Source organism: Phodopus roborovskii, unplaced genomic scaffold (genome assembly GCF_943737965.1).
Source record: "Phodopus roborovskii unplaced genomic scaffold, PHOROB, whole genome shotgun sequence".
In the NCBI taxonomy this organism is placed as follows: domain Eukaryota; kingdom Metazoa; phylum Chordata; class Mammalia; order Rodentia; family Cricetidae; genus Phodopus; species Phodopus roborovskii.
Genome location: NW_026126469.1, coordinates 35,079,334 through 35,101,103, shown reverse-complemented (window position 1 = coordinate 35,101,103; position 21,770 = coordinate 35,079,334). Strand labels below are relative to the sequence as shown.

The 21,770-nt window shown below is 37.7% G+C and overlaps 1 pseudogene; it reads right to left on the bottom strand.

Moving 5' to 3' along the window:
- Positions 1 to 13,287: 13,287 nt before the first annotated feature.
- Positions 13,288 to 14,423, bottom strand: LOC127226860 (glyceraldehyde-3-phosphate dehydrogenase-like; annotated as a pseudogene).
- Between the last annotated feature and the right edge of the window lie 7,347 nt (positions 14,424 to 21,770).

Sequence of the window (21,770 nt, the reverse complement as noted above, 5' to 3'; positions counted from 1 at the left end):
ACTCCTCCATGATCTTGAAATTTTTTGCCAGCATGGGTACAAATGTTGCAGGTAGTGGGTTAGTCCAATACTTCTCTTTTGAACACAGGAGCTACCTATCATGTTTTGAGCTCTCACTCGGGTCCCATAGTTCCCTCCAATTCTTGTCACAGGGATGGATTCCTGTCACAGGGATCCATTTCAGTAAAACCTGGAACTGCTTTAGCTGAAAACACTGTCTCACTTCTGCTCATCTGCTCATCTGCTCATCTGCTCATCCCTCTCTGGTCTGATGGCTTTTGATGACTAGGGTACTGAGAGCTCATTAGTTCATTAAGTTTCCTGTTAAAAGTACAGACAGGTATGTGTCTTTTACAGGCTTCATAGTCAGGGAGTAACAGATTTCAGAAGGTAACTTCAGAGGTTCAGGGTTTTAAATTTCCTCTGGTTGTTTTCTAAAAATGTTCATGACTTTTAACCTAAAGCCTTTTTCTATGGCACCAAGATATAAACCTTGTCTCAGCTATCTTACACATACCTCCAATTGACACTTCTCCACTCCCCTCATTCTGGCAGTTATCACCTTCCTATGGCTAGCTCCATTCATAGAGCCAATGACAACAATCTAATTTTTCTCCTAGCAACCTGCCTTCTCTACCTCCTCAAGGATCAGGTGCCTGAGGTCTACAGGATAGCAGCTAATCAAATGCTTCTTTACTCATACCATCTGCCAAGTGTGAGCCCACTTACTCCTGACACCTCCCTTCCCCATGTAGTCCTTGTCCTCAGGAAGAAGACAGACATGAGCCAGTGTCCATATACCCAAAGAGTCTGGAATATTATGGTGGAAGTTCCATCCAGGCTCTCCTTCCCAATCTCCCTCCAAACCCCGCTGCATCTCAGAAAGCCTGCCAAATGATAATCCCCTCCCCAAGAAATGTTCAAGACCACTTTCACAGGGTAAATTGCCTCCCCAAACACAGACTCATGGTTTTTCAGATATCCCTTTCCTGCCTCATCTCTAGGTGGCTGGAAGTCCATCCAGGAGTGCTTTATCCATTAAACATTGTCTGATTTGGAGTGTTGCATTGGCAGAAATGCTTATCAGGGTGTAGAAATATTTTGATATCAATTTATCACAGTAGAGATTTCTCCCTTTTAAATGTTATATAACTATGTTATAAATTATATATTTAAGGCTTTATTATGATCTAAATGCATATAGAGTGTTCATATAGAGTCATCACATGATTAAACAATTCTACAAAAACTTGAAAAAAGATAAAGGGTACCACTCAAAAGGCATGCGCATAGCAGTATTTATAATGGATAAGATGTGAAAAAAAACAAAAACTTCTTCAAAGAGACACAAAATTCAGTAAATCCGTAGAAACAAAATGTGTTAATGGCTGACAAAATGCTGTTTTGAAGGGAAGACAAGGGAACTGCTAATGAGTATCAGACTTTTACGGGGGGTTGGAGTGATCTAGTTACATAAATGCTTTAGGATTAGATAGGGATTATTGTATTCTAAAAATATGTTAAGAACTATTTCCTTGTCCAATTTTAAAAGAAAAATGCACAATGTACAAACTAAACCTTAATAAATCTATAATGAACAACAAGGTACACTTGTGTGCAATATTTACATAAGCATCAAATATGCTTTGCATATGAATAACAGCATCTTAGAGACCTGCCCAGCTGGGCCGAAACTGACCTAGAATGAAAGACAATTTTCAATTATTTAGGAAGCTTGAGAGCAGATCTCTTCTGGAAACCAAAAAGTAAGGTTTCTCTCTACATATAAAGAGAGTTCTAAAAGTGAACATTGGAAGATACTAATTAGATGCAATGCTTCAACCCAATACTAAATTGCATGCCATGAATTGCCTGTTTGAAATTTATAATCAGTTCTTTCTCTTACAAGTATCAGCTGAGGCACAGAAATGTCAAATGTCAAAACAGAAGATACCTGAGCCACAGCTGTTGACCTAGGAAGAGGAGATCACAGGTAAATATCATGTGTGTTGGATACTCCACACCAGGCTATGTGCTGGATACACCACCCCAGACTGATTGCTAAAAAAGGTTCTTTTGTTGCTTTTGTGAGAATCTTTGTTTGGCAATCACCGATTTACATAAAACCAAATTCTACAACTGAAAAAAACAGGGTGATTTTATTGAACTACTTGGCTAGGGAATATGGTTGTTCTTGCTAAATAGGCTTGCATATCCTTCTGCCCCCATCATCATTATCTAATGAGAAAGGCAAACCCTAAAATTAACTTCCTTGTGTAACCACGTTTCTAATTTGGAAATAAAGGATCTTCTAACATTCAGTCTCCCTAGAACAAGGCTTTGGAAGTTCTCTACACTGATAGAAAACAGAAAGTTGCTCATTTCATACTCCAGGGATATATTATAGTCTACAACAGACTATGTCCTCATTAGAGTAAAAGGCCATTTCTAGGCCTGAGGCATTCTGGCTGCAGAACAATACAAGCATGAATGGGTTCTCCCTCTATTGTCCCCCAACAGGGTTGAGCTTTGACAGACCTGAAGCATAAAAATGAACAAACGAACAGTCAAAAGTCAGGAAAAGTAATTTAGAGTGTTCTTCATGGAATTTTGAAGAATAAAAGAAACAAAGAAATACTAAACTTCTTAACAGTGGTAGGAATATTCTCTTAATAGAAAGGAATTCTAAAACATTGTGAAATCCAAATCAAAGTGTGTATTTATATGACTATACCTTATGTTGTATATAATCTGATAAATATATGCTATTTAGGGGGTTTCTTGTAGAATGGAATAGGTTTAAATGTCTTTTGCTTCTTTTTTGTTGTGTTACAATTGTAACTATATTCTATAGAATTCTAGATTTATTAGTATGACACAGAGGGTATATTTATATTATTTGTATTTATACTTATAAATACAAGCACATGTATATGTGCATATGTCAAGAAAAAGAAAGAGTTAGCATGTATGACAGGCAGTGAGTTGACTTTATGTTAGTACTAAGGAAAAATAGTTGCAAGTCATGACCAATATTCTAGATTATGTAAGTAAAATGTTATCTTGCTCCCTTTAATTTCATACAGCTTATATATCATGTCTTATGATTCACATAAAAATTAAAATTATAGCTTTCACCTATTTCAATGGGCTGAATAACCCACTCTTCACATTTTAGAAAATGTAAAACTACACTTATATGGAGCTTTCTACATTTGAAACCCACTATCATCCCTCACCTCTTAATTCTTATCTAAATTATAATGCTTGAAATGCATAGAATGAGAAGGAACTATACAAAATAGCCAAGAGATTAATACATACTTAAAATACTTACTCTATCCATAGAGGAAATATCATTATTTAAAACTGATAATACCAGACTGGGGAAAAAATGTTTTGTTTTTCCCATTCATTAGGAGACAGTAAGAAAGTGTAGAACGAGTAAGTTTTCTAATAGCATGCTTGACTTTGCTTGAAGCCTTTTCTCCTCTTATTGAGCAAGGCTCAACAGCTCTCATGACTGTAGACACTATGGACCCCCTCCCAGAATAGCCTTGGCCAAAGAGCCAGTATGGAGAGCCAAAGGGCTGAAAAATTAGTTCTTCAGGTTCAGGCACACCTTGAGTGTGAAGGACTTTGCCCTGCCAGCTATTCTGTAGTGAATTAGGATTTCCTGTCTGGATGAATTTCTGATTTTAAATAGTGAAGAGTTGCCCCATAGCACTAGGTCAAATTTATAAGCACACAGTTTAACATGGTATGTTAGTGTGTGTATATAAAATCTGTTAAAGCACTTATACTGAAAAAAAATCAGGCAAATCAGAGACTATCTTTCTGTTTGTTGCAAGTAACATAGTTATTAAATTATTTTATTTTGCTGCAATTCCCATCAGAAGAGTGTTCGTGTTATAATTGATAGTGGCATATAAGGGCATTTTAACATGTTCTGGGAACTCGGCAGAGGTTGCAATTGCAAAGACTGTGTCAAGAGAAAATAGTTGAGAATGGGGTTTTCCTCAATATGGGGAATCCATCCAAACTCCTTTCCTTGTACTAGCTTCCCTGCCTCTGGGACTCCAATAAGTGCCGAGAGCTTCTTCCTGGTGTCACAATTAGAGTTGTATCTGTGTCTATGAAGTTCGATGCCTAGCATCCATGAAGTCTCTCATTTGCAAAATGATTCCATCACATGCCATTCCTTTTCTTCATCATGTGGGCAGTTTATTATTCCCACACAGTGATGGATAAGGAAATGGTGAAGGAATGTCATTTGTTTGAGGTGGCAAAGCATAATGATGGCTTCATTCATGATTCCTTTCCAGTATTCTTCATTCCAAACAGCAAATTGCTGTCATTTTCTTTGATAAAATTGGTATCTTAAAATGATATATGCTTCCTCGTGTTCACTGCAGCATTAGTCACACAGATGAGATGTGGAAACAGCCTCGTGTCCACTGAGAAATGAAATGATAGTGTCTCTCTTTTTCTCTCTCTCTTTCACACACACACACACACACACACACTGAAGGGGGAGAGAAAAAATGTAATTCAGTCATCTTTTTTAAAAAAAGTAGAATGAAGACAGTATTTTCAATGAAAACAAGCCAGATTCGAACACAAAAACCCAGTATAACATCGCTTATGCACACAAATTAAGAACTGTAATCCCAGAAGTGAAATGGCTTTTGTCATTGACAGTAATGGATGTGAGAAACTTGGGAAATGAAAATACAGATGTTGGGGATCTACAACAAAGTGTCTGTATGTAATAATGTCATGATGTTTGTGACTGAAATCTGGTGAATGCAAGTAGTTTCATCCCTCATACAATGTCAGCATAATTAACAGACATGCTTGTCTCTGTGATTGTAGTAATCGCTACAGCACACCTCATGTATCAAATCTTCATCTCCACAAATACCAAGTTGCAAGTGACGGGTTAATACTCTTTTCCTTTAAATCTTTTGATGCATTTCCTGCCAACTCTAGTGAGGTACTCCAGGATAGCTGCACTGTAGACAGCTGTGGTTTCACCTTCAAGACAGTGACTGATGTGCTAAAATTCAGGTGCCAAAGAATACGGCCCACAGGAAACTATAAGCCAGCTCGCTGTGAGGAGGAAACCACCTTTGTCATGGTTTTCTGGAGTCCTTTTCAGCCATCTCAGACCCTGAAGAAGATCAGACCAGCAAGGAAGAGAGCAGGCCAGGCGGCACAAGATCCCGGCTCCCACTCTTCCTTCGTACCACAATTCAAACTGCCCCTATATTTAATTGCTATATGCTATGGTTATATACATTAATGTCATCTTAGTCATTTCATTCAACTGATATTTGTGATTAGCTAGAAACAGCTAGTAAGCAATTACTTGAACTAACTTTTAAGTACAGCCTCAAAACAGAAGTTCCTTTGTGTTTCTTGTGAAAGCCTGAATCCCCATATCTCTGTCTCTAGTAAACTCAATAGAACAATTATCTTGAACATAGACAGAATAAGTTCACTTTCCTTTTTTTTAATTATAAGAGCTTTAATTGTTGGCTGCACTTTAATAGAGTCAAATGTTAGAAAGACTTCAAACTAGAGAGCTTTGCAAGGACGTGGAAGAAAGAGAAATTGAACCAAGCCTGCCACCTGAGGAAAAGGCTACACCAGGATGTCCATTTAACTATTAGATGCATTTACTAGGCATCCTTGGTTTCTATCTACCTTGGGACTGTTTCCCCAAGGTGAAAACCAAGCATCTAATATCCCTTAACAGCTGGGGACATTGTGAATAATAAATGAGGATAGCGAAGCACTTATCTGCCTGCTATGTAAGTAATATTTTTAAGAGGAAGAAAATATCCAAATGGGAATTGAGTACAATGTCATTTTGAAAGCATGTAGCCATCCCTGTGAGAATGAAAAGAACAGCCTAACCCACACACACACACACACACACACACACACACACACACACACACACACACCTCAATACTGAAATTTGGTAAGAGCCTTTGACTATGTTAGTCAAAGGTTAATAAAACATGCAAAGTAATCAACATAAATGTCCATGAGGTCAAAACTAAAATCACTGATAATGCTAAGACAGAAACTGTTGAAATGAATCTCTAAGGAAATAAATTTTCTTTTGTTAAGACATGAAAGAAAAGTTGTGTTAATTATAATACATCTTGAAGGGCTATTAGCTATGAAGGAAAGAAATGTGGTTATGATCAGTAAATAAGCATTAAACTATATAAGCTCGGGAAATTAACTTCTTGGATAAAAGCACATTCTAGCTGTCCAGTATATGATGAATTCAAGCAGTAACTTCTAGGAACACAGACGTTGTTTTCAAGATCATCCAATTTTTTATGGTTAGGAGTGCAACAATACTCTTAATGTAAATGTGTACAAATAGTATAAATATTGGTGTGTTATTTCAAGGTATCCCTGGCAACAGTAATGTCTACTGGAGCTCCAACCAGAAATCAGGTCTGTAATCAAATATTCAAATCCCTCCCCCCCAAATCTACTTCTGTTACATAATGAAATAATGTTAAATCTAAAACAGACTGGAATTGGGAAGCACTGAAGGAAGAAAAAAGTCATGAGAATTAAGTACATTCATATCGGGAAAGATATGTAATGGGAGTTTCCCAGGATAACACTACCTGGAGGATGCTAAATGATGTGAACACGTACTGTGCCAATGGAAAACCTGCTTTACTCTTTGATTCACAACAACCAAAGCATTAATTGGCCCTTCCCCCTCTCACTAAGCACTCATACAAACTAGCCAGAAACTTTTGATACTGGAGAGTAAATGAACTCCACTCAAGGAACGTAGATACACAGCATTCAGATTTGAGTGGCAGCTATAATGTTACACAGCTATTACTGAGGTTAATGGCTGAAGATAAAAAAAACTATTGATTTCAGTAACAAGATCTCTAAATCTTGGAGAAGATGTCACCATAGACAATATGTCATAGGAAAAAATAGCCAGACAAAAATGTAGGAAAGGCTTCAACTCTACCAATCACACTGTTAAAATATTCTCCCTCTTTGAATGAGAACCGATAGCAAACCAACCATATATCTTTCAAAACAAAGCATATAGTATGATGTGCTCCTATGTAAACATTACACATTTGTACAGCTCTCCTCAAATATAGATTCATTAATTTTCAGAAAATCCATCTGTTGTCATCATTTAAATCCAGATTTAGATTTCTTAAGAGCATTGGCATAATTAGGATTGTCAATCTAAATGATCCATCCATCTCGTCTTTATTTCCCCAATATTTCTAAAATAATTGTTTATTAAGATCAATTCACTTAGATCATAATTTAAATACTAGCTCTTATTTTTAAATAGTTTGAAATATAACACCAAAGATAAAATTTTTGAGTATCTGAGTTTAAATCTCCAGCAATCACATATAAATCAGGCCTTGTAATACACTTACATAACCCCCAGAATGATGGGGGTTAAAAGGTAAGCAGATGTTGGGGGGCTTGGTGACCATCCAATCCATCTGGAATAACATATTTAGTGAGGAAGTACTGTCTCAAAAATGTAAAGCATGGAACAATAGAGGAAGACACCTGTCATAGACCTCAGCTTTCACATATGCACAAGGACACTACAAATACACACATATACAAACATTTACACACATATATAATATACATACATACATACATACATACATACATATATACAAATATCACACACACACACACATTCCATAGCTTCATAGCACTAGGATAGGACAACTTAGAGCAGGTATTTAGGAAAAGCAGCCTAGTGAAACAGGAATGATTTAGATCTCACAAAATTTTAACTACTGCCTTAATAAACCTGGGTTATAATCTTTCTAAAAATTTCCTAAGAAACAGCAAAAGAACACTTTGGGCAAAAGGGATAGAGATGGAAAAGTATTTGAAATAAGATAGCTATAGGAAGAGAATAATCACCTTTATGTGCAATGAATTTGATAGAGTGTGTGTGTGTGTGTGTGTGTGTGTGAGAGAGAGAGAGAGAGAGAGAGAGAGAGAGAGAGAGAGAGAGAGAGAGAGAGATTCGGCCTTTTTCAGGTCAGCAGCTGATGTATTTCTCATCATTTTCTACCTTACTTTTTGAGACAGAGTCTTTTACTAAACCTAAATGTCATTAATTTGTGCAGAGAGTTTGACTGGCAAGCCCCAGGGACTCTCCTGTCACTGCCTCGCAGCCCTGGGATAGAGACATATGCAGCCATGCCTAGCTTCTTACATGGGTTCTGTAGATCCACAGTCAGGACCTTATGCTTGCTCAGCAAGAACTTTGTCCACAGAACTATCACCAGGCAACTGAATTGATTTGTCAGACACACTACTGTTATCTTCCCCTGTTCATGAGCTTTTGCAAAAATGATTTTGTTTGCACCAAATTCACTTGCAAAAATCCATGCATATATGCATTAGAATATTTAGTTCTTTCTATAGCTGTCTATGAGTCAAATAAGGCTGTAGTTGCAGAGAACAGAATTCCTAATAGGGTAGGATGCAAACTGAATATGAAGTTTTATTCATATAAATTAACACTCCAGTTCTAGAGTGATCACAGTTTGCTTTGCATTTGTACAACTCTATCATGATGGACAGTGGCTGCTCTCTTCCAGTTAGTTCAAAATCACATAATTATATCTCGAAGGCAATGGTACATATATTAACTCCCCTTGGGGAAATCTATGGCATATATAATAAAAGAAAGTTGCTCTTTTTCCACCCACCCTCCATTAACATGTAATGCTGTTATGAGTACATTTCACCCATCAGACATTTGATCTTCCTTTATCAATTAGTTCAAGGACTGACACTCAGCTAGAGTCAACTCAGTAGTATGTGGTTAGAACTGTTATGAAAATGTTCTTTTACTTGAAGCTACATTAATTTGCAATTACTTACAACCCAGAGATACTCAAATGTGTATATGGTAAATACTTCTTGGAATAATGGATAGTAACTTAAAGTGAAGAGTTCATACCTGAAACCCAATGTTCTGTTTTCTTTTCTTGGACTTGATACCTCATTTTAAGATCATTATGAATCCTTGAGGGCCCAGTTTGTATTCATAAATTCTTCATTTTATTTCATGAAATTCAGCACTGTGGAATAAAACAAAGAGCTAGGAAGTACGTAAAATACTTACATGTATGTCTGTGAATCCAAGACATACATATGTAGTGACTGACGATTATGATGTGCATATACTAAACATAGAAAGTGAATTCTCCTAACTGCCTCTGCTGATTTCCCTTAGAGAGTCATAGCATTGATCTGTTCATTTCATTTTCAAAAGCATCAAACAGTATAAACAGTATAAAAAGAACTAAGTAGAAAACTTTCCAACAATGAACCAATAGAGTAAAACATGTCTCTTGGTTGAGTTAATCTGTATGAGATGAATACACGGACATTCCTCTTTAAGAATGAAAGAAAGAAAATACTTCAAGTTTCAGGGATTTGTCACATGAACAATGCTTGGTTTGACTTTTTAATGAAAATGTAGCATGTTCTTTAATTTTTCAGTCTGGTAGAAGCTGCTGCCTCAAGAAACTGAGTGTATATGCTTCCCCAGGAGGGAACTATGGTGCCCTATCAGGATCTCTTTGACATCTTTCAAAGTCAGAGGCCACATCAGACTGATGAAAATTCCTTCTGTGACCCAATGCTATTTTGAAGCACACAGCAGATGCTATTGGGTGGAAAGGGAGGAGGTATACCATTTCCATCTCAGGACTCAAATGTGACACTAAATTTTGGATCGTCTCTATTTTAATCACACATGGATCACAGATAATTGGAAAAGTATATTATCAAGATGTTTTAATTCATATTGTCACTCTAATGAGAATAGGCACACCAAATAATGCAAATGGAAAGCAACTCCTACAGTGCTTTTTGTTTATGTGGCTAAGGTAAGGATTAGGCACAAAGAGTCTGTGTTGCTGAACCTGAAAAGACCTGCTTCTCCAAGTGCAATTCTCTGTAACAGGAGCTTCTCTTCTCAACCTACATTTTTAGAAGCTACATTTGAAGGTACTGCTACATAGACTACTTTTAATCATATAGACCGACATAAATAGAGCTAAACCTTGAAGTACCTTTTATGATTAAAATGGTAATAATTGTCAGTGTCTTGACTATGGCAAAGGCTTGGCCTAGTTGCTCTCTATTTCTCCTGCACATTAGAATCACCAGGGTAACTCAGTAAACCCAACATTTCGCAGGATTGCCACCACAAGCACTCTGAGGCCCTGCTACAATAGAAGCAATCTAGGACCTACACATATGTCATTGCTTTATTAAGTAGGTAATTTTAATAAAGAGAAATAAGGAACCATGACATACACAGACACAGAAGGATTTTGTTGTGTAAATCAAGTAAATGGATGAAGATAAAATTTTTTTTAAAATTTTATTGGAATTATTCTGAACCTTTTTTTCCTAATCCCTTTGTCTCTAAATTGATTTGCACAGAGTAAACAATCGAGTATATTGGAAACTTTAGCATTCTTTTATGTGCAATAGAACTTTGCATTATGTGCAATGTACTTTGGTTACTAAATGATATTGATACTGACTGGCCATGAGACTCTGCATTGACAACTATTCTACCATATTTTAAAAGTTTCTGCATTTCCTTTCGAGCTTTATGTCTACAAAGTTTTACATTATCCAATTAATTGCCATCAGTTGAGTTTTTAAGCTAGCAGATAATGCTTTCATTACTTTTGTGGCTTATTTTTTAAGTTTTGTTTTGAGTTTCATTATTTCTTTTAAAAATTATTTTATTTATTTCTGTTTGTATGTATACATGCATGTGTATGAGTATAGTATGTGTGTGTATAGTAGAGGTTTACCTGTGCGGGGAGGATGGGTGGCCACATAAAGAGCTGTGTCACCTTTTTGTTTTATCTTGTGTATGCTGAGATGGGATCTCTGCTCCCTATATTATACAATAATTCTTATTCACTGAGTCACAATTCATTATTATATTGTATTTCCTTAATTATATATAATTTAAACAGTTTATGTAAACCTCAATCTGAATTCATCCTTCTCTTGTACTCTGGGCTTTACTTGTAAGTTTCCTGTAGGTACAATGCTTCCCATCTAAAATTTCTAAATGGTTCTTTTATGGAGCTCGTGTCTCTCTATAGAGAATGTCTAATTTTCCCTTTATTTCAAAAGTGTTTGTTTTTTATGTATGTGGGAGTGGCTCAGTGGGTAAGAGCACTATCCAAGCAAGTATGAGGACCTGAGTTTGAATCTCTGGCATCTTAGTCAAAGTTGAAGGCTGATGTGTATAGTGAGATATTCACCTTGTCTACACCTATAGCATAGACCACACCCATGGGGGTGGAGACAGGGCTAGACATGACCTGGGGGAACTAAGGCTGAGGAGGGGGCTCAGAGAGTTCTCTTGCTTGCAGCACTGGGACAGGAGCACTTCCGGAGGCATCCTTGGGACCAGAAACCTGCTGGTGTTCATCTGTCTATGTTGTGAGTTACTTCTCCCTGAATAAACATCTATTCCGCCTATTTGTTTCTCCTGGTCCTTATTAAACATCAATAGATGTGAGCATCTGCATTCCCCATACTTCTATGGAGAGAGGGGATACAGATACTAGGAAATCCTTGGGAGCTCGTGGACCAACTAGACAGGCCTACTCAGGAACAGTGAGACTCTATCCCAAAACAGGCTGAAAGGAAAATATGCACATATGAGATTTCCTCCAAGCTATGCACATGTACTACAGCCTGCACATGCCCACATTATCCACATACATGCACACACATGCACTCACACATGCATGCATGCACATATGCATGAGGATTTACATGCATGAGATTTTAAAATTGCATTAAGATTTTTTTCTAATTTTAACCCTGGGGCCAGATCAACTTTAGCATTTGTAGATGGCCACCAATTCTTTGAGAAAATTATGATGATCTTCATTCTTCAGTTGTAAATAGTTTTAGAATGTGTACCACATACTTTAAATATTATGAGAATATGATTGCTGTTTAAAATCCAGTGGGATATTAACTATGTGTTTGTTCATTTCTATTTGTAATCAAGCCTAGTTTGGTTAAGACCACAATTCCCAATTGGTCTTCAGTGGATTTGGCTCCAGAACCAGTTTAATTTTCAAAACCTTGTAGACTACTTAACAAGCCCACATTACATGTGCACCACAGGAGGAAAATGTGGGTACCTGGCAATGGAGCCCACCAACATTCTGTTTTCCAAGCTTCACTTCTGTGTTTTGTTTCAATTTTACACCATAGCCTGGGGACTACAGGCTTCCTCTGAAGACTTAATTTATCTAACTCCCTTCTTCCTATTATGTTTCCTAGATTCCTAGAGTTCCTTTCCAGGAACTTTAGCTACATAGACAAAGTTTGAACCTACTTATGCCATCCATATGTACAATAACTGGATGATTCTCTAGACAAAATGTGAGACAAAAGAGAGGTGAGGTAAACAGAGTGTACCCCATCCTCAATAGATCTCATCTACCTCTTTTACAAGTGCTTACAGAGAAAAAAAGAAAGGTTTCTCTGAGTTTGTCGTGCTCACGCCACCACTGCAGGACTCACCAATTGTGCACTGACTATCTCTGTGTTCAAGTCAGGAAAGTTTGAAAAAGAAAGCCTGGGGGAGGGATCGGCCTTGGCTTACACTCTTAAAGATGACCTACATGGGCTCTTGCATGAAAGGGTGTTTTTCACTGTAAATTTTTCTGTGCATGTAGCATCTAGGGCTGGCAAAGACTTCTGGGAAAGAAGAAGAAAACATAGACACCATCTCTGTGTTGGTCAATTTTGAAATTTATATTTCTGTGCTGAGTCTCAAAACTGTAATTTACCTTACAGGCTCTGTACATAGTTCATTTTTAAAATATATTTTGTCCAAGAATTTAGCTTTTGGTAAAAACACAAAAAATATACGACTGTATTTACTCCTTAGCTGAAATGAGAAACTGTAGTTTTTGAAATAGTATTAAGAGGACTGTGTCTTTCAAATCCCTTCACTGTCATTAGTCAAAGCTTTCAATTATCAGTTGTATCTTTGTGTCTCATCGCACTCCAGCAAGGTTTAACACTGTTCTCCTTCAGATACCACACAAGTTACTGTCCACCTATAATGGTAGATTTCTCTTTGAGTTAAGTGATGTGTCTTCATTTTTTTTTTTTTTGACAGGTGCAGTGAACTTTATTGATGGTATTCAAAAGAGCAGGGCTTCCTAAGCCCCTTAATTCTGGGGGTCTGGGATGGAAACTGTGAGGGAGATTAGTGTCGGGGGTTGTTGGACAGGGAATGCTCAGCAGCCAGGGCCTCTCTCTTGCTCATGTCCTTCTTGGGGGTGGATGGTCCAGGATGGGCTCTTACTCCTTGGAGGCCATGTAGGCCATGAGGTCCACCACCTGTTGCTGTAGCCGAATTCATTGTCATACCAGGAAATGAGCTTTACAAAGTTGTCATTGAGAGCGATACCAGCCCTAGCGTCAAAGGTGGAAGAGTGGGAGTCACTGTTGAAGTCGCAGGAGACAACCTGGTCCTCGGTGTAGCCCAGGATGTCCTTCAGTGGGCCCTCGGATGCCTGTTTCACCACCTTCTTGATTTTGTCATACTTGGCAGCTTTCTCCAGGCGGCATGTCAGATCCACAACAGACACATTGGGGGTAGGAACGGGGAAGGCCATGCCAGTGAGCTTCCCGTTCAGCTCTGAAATGACCTTGCCCACAGCTTTGGCAGCACCAGTGGATGCAGGGATGATGTTCTGGGCAGCCCCACGTCCATCACGCCACAGCTTCCCGGAGGGGCCATCCACAGTATTCTGAGTGGCAGTGATGGCATGGACTGTGGTCATGAGTCCTTCCACAATGCCAAAGTTGTCATAGATGACCTTGGCCAAGGAGGCTAAGCAACTGGTAGTGCAGGAAGCATTGTTGACAATCTTGAGGGAGTTGTCATATTTCTCATGGTTCATATCCATCACAAACATGGGGGCATCAGCAGAAGGGGCAGAGATGATGACCCTCTTGGCCCCACCCTTCAAGTGGGCCCCAGCCTTCTCCATAGTGGTAAAGATGCCAGTAGACTCCACAACATATTCGGCACCAGCATCACCCCATTTGATGTTGGCGGAATCTCGCTCCTGGAAGGTGGTGATAGCCTTCCCGTTGATGACAAGCTTCCCATTCTCAGCCTTGACTCACCCTTGAACTTGCCGTGGGTAGAGTCATGCTGGACCATGTAGTTGAGGTCAATGAAGGGGTCATTGATGGCAACAAATGTCCACTTTGCCAGAATTGATGGCAGCCCTGGTAACCAGGCGTCCAATACGGCCAAATCCTTCCACTCCGACCTTCACCATTGTGTCTCAGAAACGAGGCTGGCAATGCACGAAAAGATGCGCTGTCTCTAGAACAGGGAGGAGCAGAGAGCTGTATCTTCATTTTTTAATAACATTTTTATTTAAACTTGAAGCAAGCTTGTTTTACATGTCAATCCCATTTCCCTCACCCTGTCATCCTCCAATGTTCCCCCCACCAACCCCTATCCCATCCCTTCTGCTTCCCAGGGAGGATGAGGTCTTCCATGGGGGATCTTTAAAGTCTGTAACATCATTTGGAGCAGGGCCTAGGCCCTCCCCGTATGTGCCAAGGCTGACACAGTATCCATCTATGTGGAATGGGCTCCCAAAGTCCATTCATATACTGGGATAAATATTGATCCATTACCAGAGGCCCCATAGACTGCTCAGTCCTCCCAGCTAACACCACATTCAAGAAATTTGGAGCGGTACTATACTGGTTTCCTAGGTATCAGAGTAGAACTCCCCTTTGTTCAGATCAGCTGTTTCTGTGGGTTTCTCGAGCCTGGTCTTGATCCCATTGCTCATCACTCCTCCCTCTCTGCAACTGGGTTCCAGGAGTTTGGCTCAGTGTTTAGCTGTGGGTGTCTACTTCTACTTCCATCAGCTACTAGATGAAGGTTCTAGGTTGACATATAAGGTAGTAATCAATCACATTCTTGGAGAATGGCATAGATTGTTAGCTGGTGTCATCCTTGGAGCTCTCTGGACATTCCCCTAGTGCCAGGTTTCTCTTAAAACCTATAATGGTATTATGGTATCTATTTTCTTGCTCTCCTCTATTCTTTCCCTGACTCAATCTTCCTGCTCCCTCATGCCCACCTCTCTCCTCCTCTTCCTTCTTACTCCCTCTCCCCTCCCCCTCCACTGTTGGTGGGAGTGCAAACTCATACAGCCACTTTGGAAATTAGTATGGTTGTTTCTCAGGAAAGTGAGGGTAGAATCAGTCTACCTCAAGATCCACTCTTAGGCATATACACGAAAGATGTACATTCATATAACAAGGACTATAGTCATAGCAGCATTATTTGTAATAGCCAGAAACTGGAAGCAAACTAAATGCCCCTCAACTGAAGAATGAATGGCACATTTACATAATGGAGTACTACTCAGAAGAAAAAAATCATTTTAATATGTCAGTCTTGAATTTGTATATGCAAAAGGACAATATAGCACATTACCTCTTTGAGATATACTTTCTAAGTTTTTTTTCAGAACGGAAATTCTTTAGGATATAGTTTATGAAATATTGTAACAACTAACATTAACTTTTTGTATTTTGCCTTATTTATCTCATTCATTCTAACTTTTCTTCCTTCAGTACTTATTGAATAATAACAAAAGTCTTTATAGGATATATATTTTATATACTTAATGTATTTTTACTAAAATAATACTAATTGTATAAAGCATATGCCATCACCTGACATTGCAAAGTATCCTGAAGAAAGTTTCCAGAAAGTTTATATAGAATGTTTTTTAATTTTGAGACATATAGCTAATTCAGATAAAATAGATACAAACGGCAATCTTCACAAAATAGTTGGGAGTTCAATGTCATTTTGTAACTTCTTAAAAGATATTGTAATAAAAATATTAGGTGACTGGTGATATATGAGAGAATATTTCACCTCAAGGATAATCAATCTTGAGTAGATAGTAATAAACACTCTTATCATATATAAGGAACTTCATATAATAAATACTATTTTATAGTGTTATATTAATCTGGGTGTCATAGCACACATCTTTAATCCCAGAGGCAGAGGCAGGTAGATTTTTGAGTTTCTGGTCACCTTGGTTTAAAGAGTGAGTTTCAAGACAGCCTGGGCTACACAGAAAAACATTGTCTTGGAAAAAATAAACCAAATCCAAACAAACAAAACAAAAAAGTTCTAGATTGTTTACTCTTCTATTGCAATGATAAACAGCATGATCAAAAACAACAAAGAATATTTGAGCTAGGCTTTTAGTGGGAAAGTCCATAATGGTAGAAAAGACATGGCAGAAGGCAGCCAAAGCAGGAAGCTCATAACCACACATGAAACCTAGAAAGAAAACTGACAAATAGGACAAGGCTTTAAAGTCTCAAAGCACATACACAGTGCCACGCTTCCCCTGTTAAGGTCTTCTAAATGTTTTATAGCCAGCCCTACAAATATCTGAGCCCATGGGCTGGGGATTTGGGAATTTCTCATTTAGATCACCACATATGCTAACAGTACAGATGTCATTGCTTCTGAAAGTACAGTTTCCATTCTCTTTTTTCTTATAACTGCTCATTGAGATTTTGGAATTTCTCTAACTGTGGGGATATGATAAATATATCATGCTAACCCGGTGATTTCATCCTTTATCAGTACATCAAGATTATTTTAGAGATGGCTAAAACACTTCAAATACTTCAATCCTAGTGTTGTATCCAGCATCTTAGTGACAACATCAGCTGTGTCCTACCCAGCTTATTTGTCCATGCTTAGAAGGATTAATAAATGGCTGGTAGGAAAAATATGGATATAAAAGAAAAGACAGAGACACAAGATAAAGGGTACTTGGTGAATACCAGGATCTACTCCAATTTTATTATTCAAAGCTCTTATATATGCCAATCAAGAGTTGGGGAAAGCAAAAGACTTCCTTACCAAGATACAAAGAAGAAACAAGTGTAACTACCTTCTCAATACAACCAAATATCCTACTGCCAAAATAAACGCATAATTACCACACCTTAGGCCAAATATCCTACTGTCAAAGTAAGACATCTTTTGCTTACTCCTTAGGCCAAATATCCTGGTGTCAAGGCAAGACACACAATAGCCACATCTTAGGTCAAACATTCTGTTGTTTAACCTTAAAATATCAATATTGTGTTTGAACTCTCTGACCTTAAGTCAAGATGAAGTGGATACATTTTTATGGGCCTCAACATCCTAGTGACTATCAGGACTAATTCTGAGACTTTGAACAAAAGATACCTCTTTTCCTTGGATCATTTAACATACAGATATGAAACAGTGAACCATCTGTTGTTATTTTTCCCCTTGGAATTAATGAAATGATATACAAAGAAACTAAAATTTATTTTCAAAAGTCATGAAAACACATGACAAATGATTGGTCATATTTTACCTAATATTTATTTAAAAACTTTTAATCTTCTTCAGTAAGTTAACTAATACTCATTATTGACTATTAATAACAAACTTTTCAAAATTCCACTGTCTTAAAATGATGATAAACATTTAGAATATCTTAGGATTTTTCCTAAGTCAAAATTGGAGATAATACACTGTTGGATTGTTGAAAAGCTTATCTCTGCTTCATAATTACAAAGACTCAGCTGAAATATTTGAAGGCTTGAAAGTTTTATGCTAGAGCCATTTGACACACATACATTTGAAGTCTGATAATGATTGTTAATAGGGATAACTGCTGGAAATATGAAAGTGAAAACTATAAGTTAAGTTAAGGTTCTCCCCATGTTGATAACTAGACTCCAGGGTGAATCACAGAGAGGACCAAAAGGAGAAATGCTGGGAAAGAATGAAGAGAGTGTGTTTAATGTGGAATATGCATTTATGGGGAGCATCATAAGAAAAAAAATTAAAGTATGAGACATTAATTACTTAAGTCAGTTTAGGTTATATTATTTGTTTCTCATAATGAAATGATATAATTAGCATCATATGCATACATATTATTAATTCTTTATCTGAGCAATATCTATAGCATGGATATGCTTTTACCACATGCATCAGTCAGGGTTCTCCAGAAAAAGAAATGATGATAGCAAGACAGATTGACAGATAGATGGAAGAATTGTTGAACTGATGGATGGGATGATGGATGAATAAATAGATGTTATTATATGTAATTATAACAGTAGAGAATCCAAAGGAATACAAAAGGATAGAAATGCAGAAAATGTAATGATTGAGTTCTGAGTCTGAGTCTGAAATTTCTGGAGTAGGCAGCCATGTTAGATAAGAAGAGCTGATGTTGTCATCACAAGCTTCAAATTTTGGGGAAGCCAGATTTGGCAGCTTGGCTATTTTTCCCACACCATAGACAAGAGGCAAAATTCTATCTTTGGGAGACTAGTTGCCTTGAGGCCTAAAATGTATCAGATCAGAGTTTTATCCAAACATTCAAGAGTATTCCCCATCAATTATTCATATTATCTACATCTATTCCACTATGTAACAGTATCATCTAACCCTGAACTAATTTGTTTAATGTTGAGATCATAGTACAATTGCAGCATTTCTTCCCTCCATTTTCTCCCTTCAAACCTTCCAATATGCTCCTCCCTGATCTCTTTCAAATGTATGAATTTTTCATTAATTGTTATTTATATTACATGCAATTGTTCTTCATTTTATATATATGTAGAGATAGATAGATGATAGATAGATAGATAGATAGATAGATAGATAGATAGATAGATAGATATTGATTCTTAAATATAAGCTGCTCATTTCATATGTTACTTGTGTGGATCTTTTTCAGTACAGATTATTTGGTATTGGATAATCAGTTGGTATGTATGTTAGTGAAGACTAATCTCCCACTCCCCACTTTCCTTTGACACCAGTAGTATTTTGTGTTAGTTTAAGGTCTTGTGGCCTTTTTCCCACCCCATAAAAGCATGTCCACTAGTGGTTTCCTTGTACAATTCGCATTTGGGTAGTCATGTCAGTGATACTTTGTACATAGAGCTTCTGACCTTACTAAGAGACACCATCGCATAACAGACTACCTGGACCTCTAGCTCTTCTAATCTTTCTGCACCTCCTCATCCAGAATGTGCCCTGAGCCTTAGATGAAAGCATATTCAGTTGACATATTCTTTGGTACTGGGCTACACAACTCTGCATTTTGATGAGTTAGTTTTCTGTGGTGGTCTCTGATGCAATGAGAAGTTTCCTTGATGAGTGGTAAATACTATTCCCACATATCTGTGGGAATAAGGACAAATGTTAATAGATTGTTGGGGATTATGATAGTTTAGTAAAGCAGTGGTTATGCATTTTTCTTCAATAACCATGATTTCACTAGCAGTAGTACTAAGCACGATTTCCCTCTTGTTGAGTGGGTGATAAGTCCATTGAGAGAACTGTTGGTTAATACCAAGATTTACATGCCATTGCTGCATCCTTTGGGTGATTGTGCTGTTCTGGTCATTGATATAATTCACAGGTGTTATAGCTAGCTAGGACTGTTGGTTTCTTCACTCCTATAGAAGTGTGTATGGTGTCTTCTAGTACCATTAAAGCTAGACCTAAGGAAGGAAATTTTAAGTGCAGTTCCAGAGCCCCAAGGAAGGAAGCCTTAAGATCAATTCCAGCTCAGATAGCACAAATGTTCTTTAATGTTTTCTACTCATGACCAATTTTTCCCTGAGCAAGTTGTACACTGAGCCCCTGGTATAAGTATGTGTAAATCAGTTATATAAATTGCACCTTTACCAACAATGCATCATAAAAATGTATTAAAATTACTTTTGACAAGACACATGCCAGATGGAGGGAGGCTCCATCATCTTCTGGATTCTTCTAGACGCTACTAGAATTCTAACAACAGTTCTCAACCTATGAGTCACAACCCCCCTTTGGAGTCACATATCAGATATCCTGCATATGAGATATTTATAGTACAATTCATAACTGTAGCAAAATCACAATTTTGAAGTGGCAACAAAATAATTTTATGTTGGAGGGGTCACCACAACATATGGAACTATATTAAAGGATCACAGCATTAAAAAGGTTGAGAACTACTGTGCTTGAGTGTGACCAGAAGGAAACCCAATACAAGGAGATGAGATAATGTGGAATATTTGCTCACCAGCTCATTCACTAATGGGGTTCTACAGAGAGGTTATTTTTCCTTGAGAGCCTCATAAGACTTACAGGGTGTCTTCTCCTTTATAACTACATTTCTCGAACATCACTCTGGAAAAGCAAGTTATCTAACAAGAAATACAGTGATTGGCTGAAATGCACATCATGGTACCTTGATGATAAACATCTTAAGAGTAGAGGAAAGCTTATCTGAAGGCTCACTAGTTGTTCATTTGTTACTCCACTCTGCAAATATGTGGTACAAATGTTTGAACTGTAGTTGGCATAAGATGTTAATAGAACCATGGGTCAGTTTAATAGAACACAGAACTAAAAGGTGGAAGTAGAAGAAGGGATCATTCCTTCTCATGATTTTGTCAAGTAATTCATTTGAAGAGGGTGGGCATCTTGTCCTGGAAACATGGGGTATGGGGAATTTAATAGTCTTGAGCTGAAGAACAAATGATTCTACCAAGGGAAGAGGGGTAGCATTACTTTAAATGTTAGTCTGGGGGGAAAAAAGGCTAGCTGTTCTCTATTATTCACTGAACCATTAGGAAAATAGAGACTTCATCCTACTGAATTGGTAGTTGATCTCAATTACCCAGAGGAAATGTCTTGGTTACCTGCAATGATAGCAAAAAGAACAGTGGCTAGAATTTGTGAATTTGTAAAAGCACCTCTGTGTTCCTGTACATATGGCCCTTGTCAATGGAAATAACTTAAAGAAGACAAAAAAAGATCATGCAACTTCACATCATGTATACTATCAAAGCTTAGAGATTTCCTTTTCTACTAAGTGTGTAGTCAAATTTATTTCATGGTAATAGAGTAGTTGACTAGGGCAACTGTGTTCCCCATGAAGAAAGAAATGGATTTACTATAAAAAGAAGTGTTAGGAATATGTGTGGAGGTACAAAGGGGTTAGGGTGTGCTGTCCATCAGATACACTCAATCACTTTTCATCTTCTCTTTTCTCTAAGGCCCTCCCTGGTGTAGTAGTAGTTGATAGGCTTCGTATGGGGATCAGAGGCAAGAAGGAACATATTAGCAAATGCCGTGCCCTCTACTGCTCATCAGACACAGATTCTTGTGTCCCATGAGCACCAGTACAGTGTATCTTTCTGCTGTTCCTAGCCCTAGGGTACTTCATCATACTTATCCTTCTTAGTTTCTCTGAGTCCCACCAGAAATATAAATGATGCCTTCATTAAACTCTCTTCTGTCACCCTTTAAAGATACCTTCTGTTTGTGACAGGAAATATCATTCTAGGAAGTGACCTGCTACATTTTAATAAGGCTTATGATCACATTTAAGCTATCAATGTATTATTTCTATGACTTGCCTCTAAAGCCACTTCATCCATGTGAATATGTTTAGCTTCTGACACAGTACTCTAGATTCTTGACTAGCTCTGCAAAGGATGCTAAGTAGTTCTAGGTAGTATCAAATATTTCAGAGGGCTTTGTGAGCTCTTTATCCTTCTCAAATTAGATATGATTC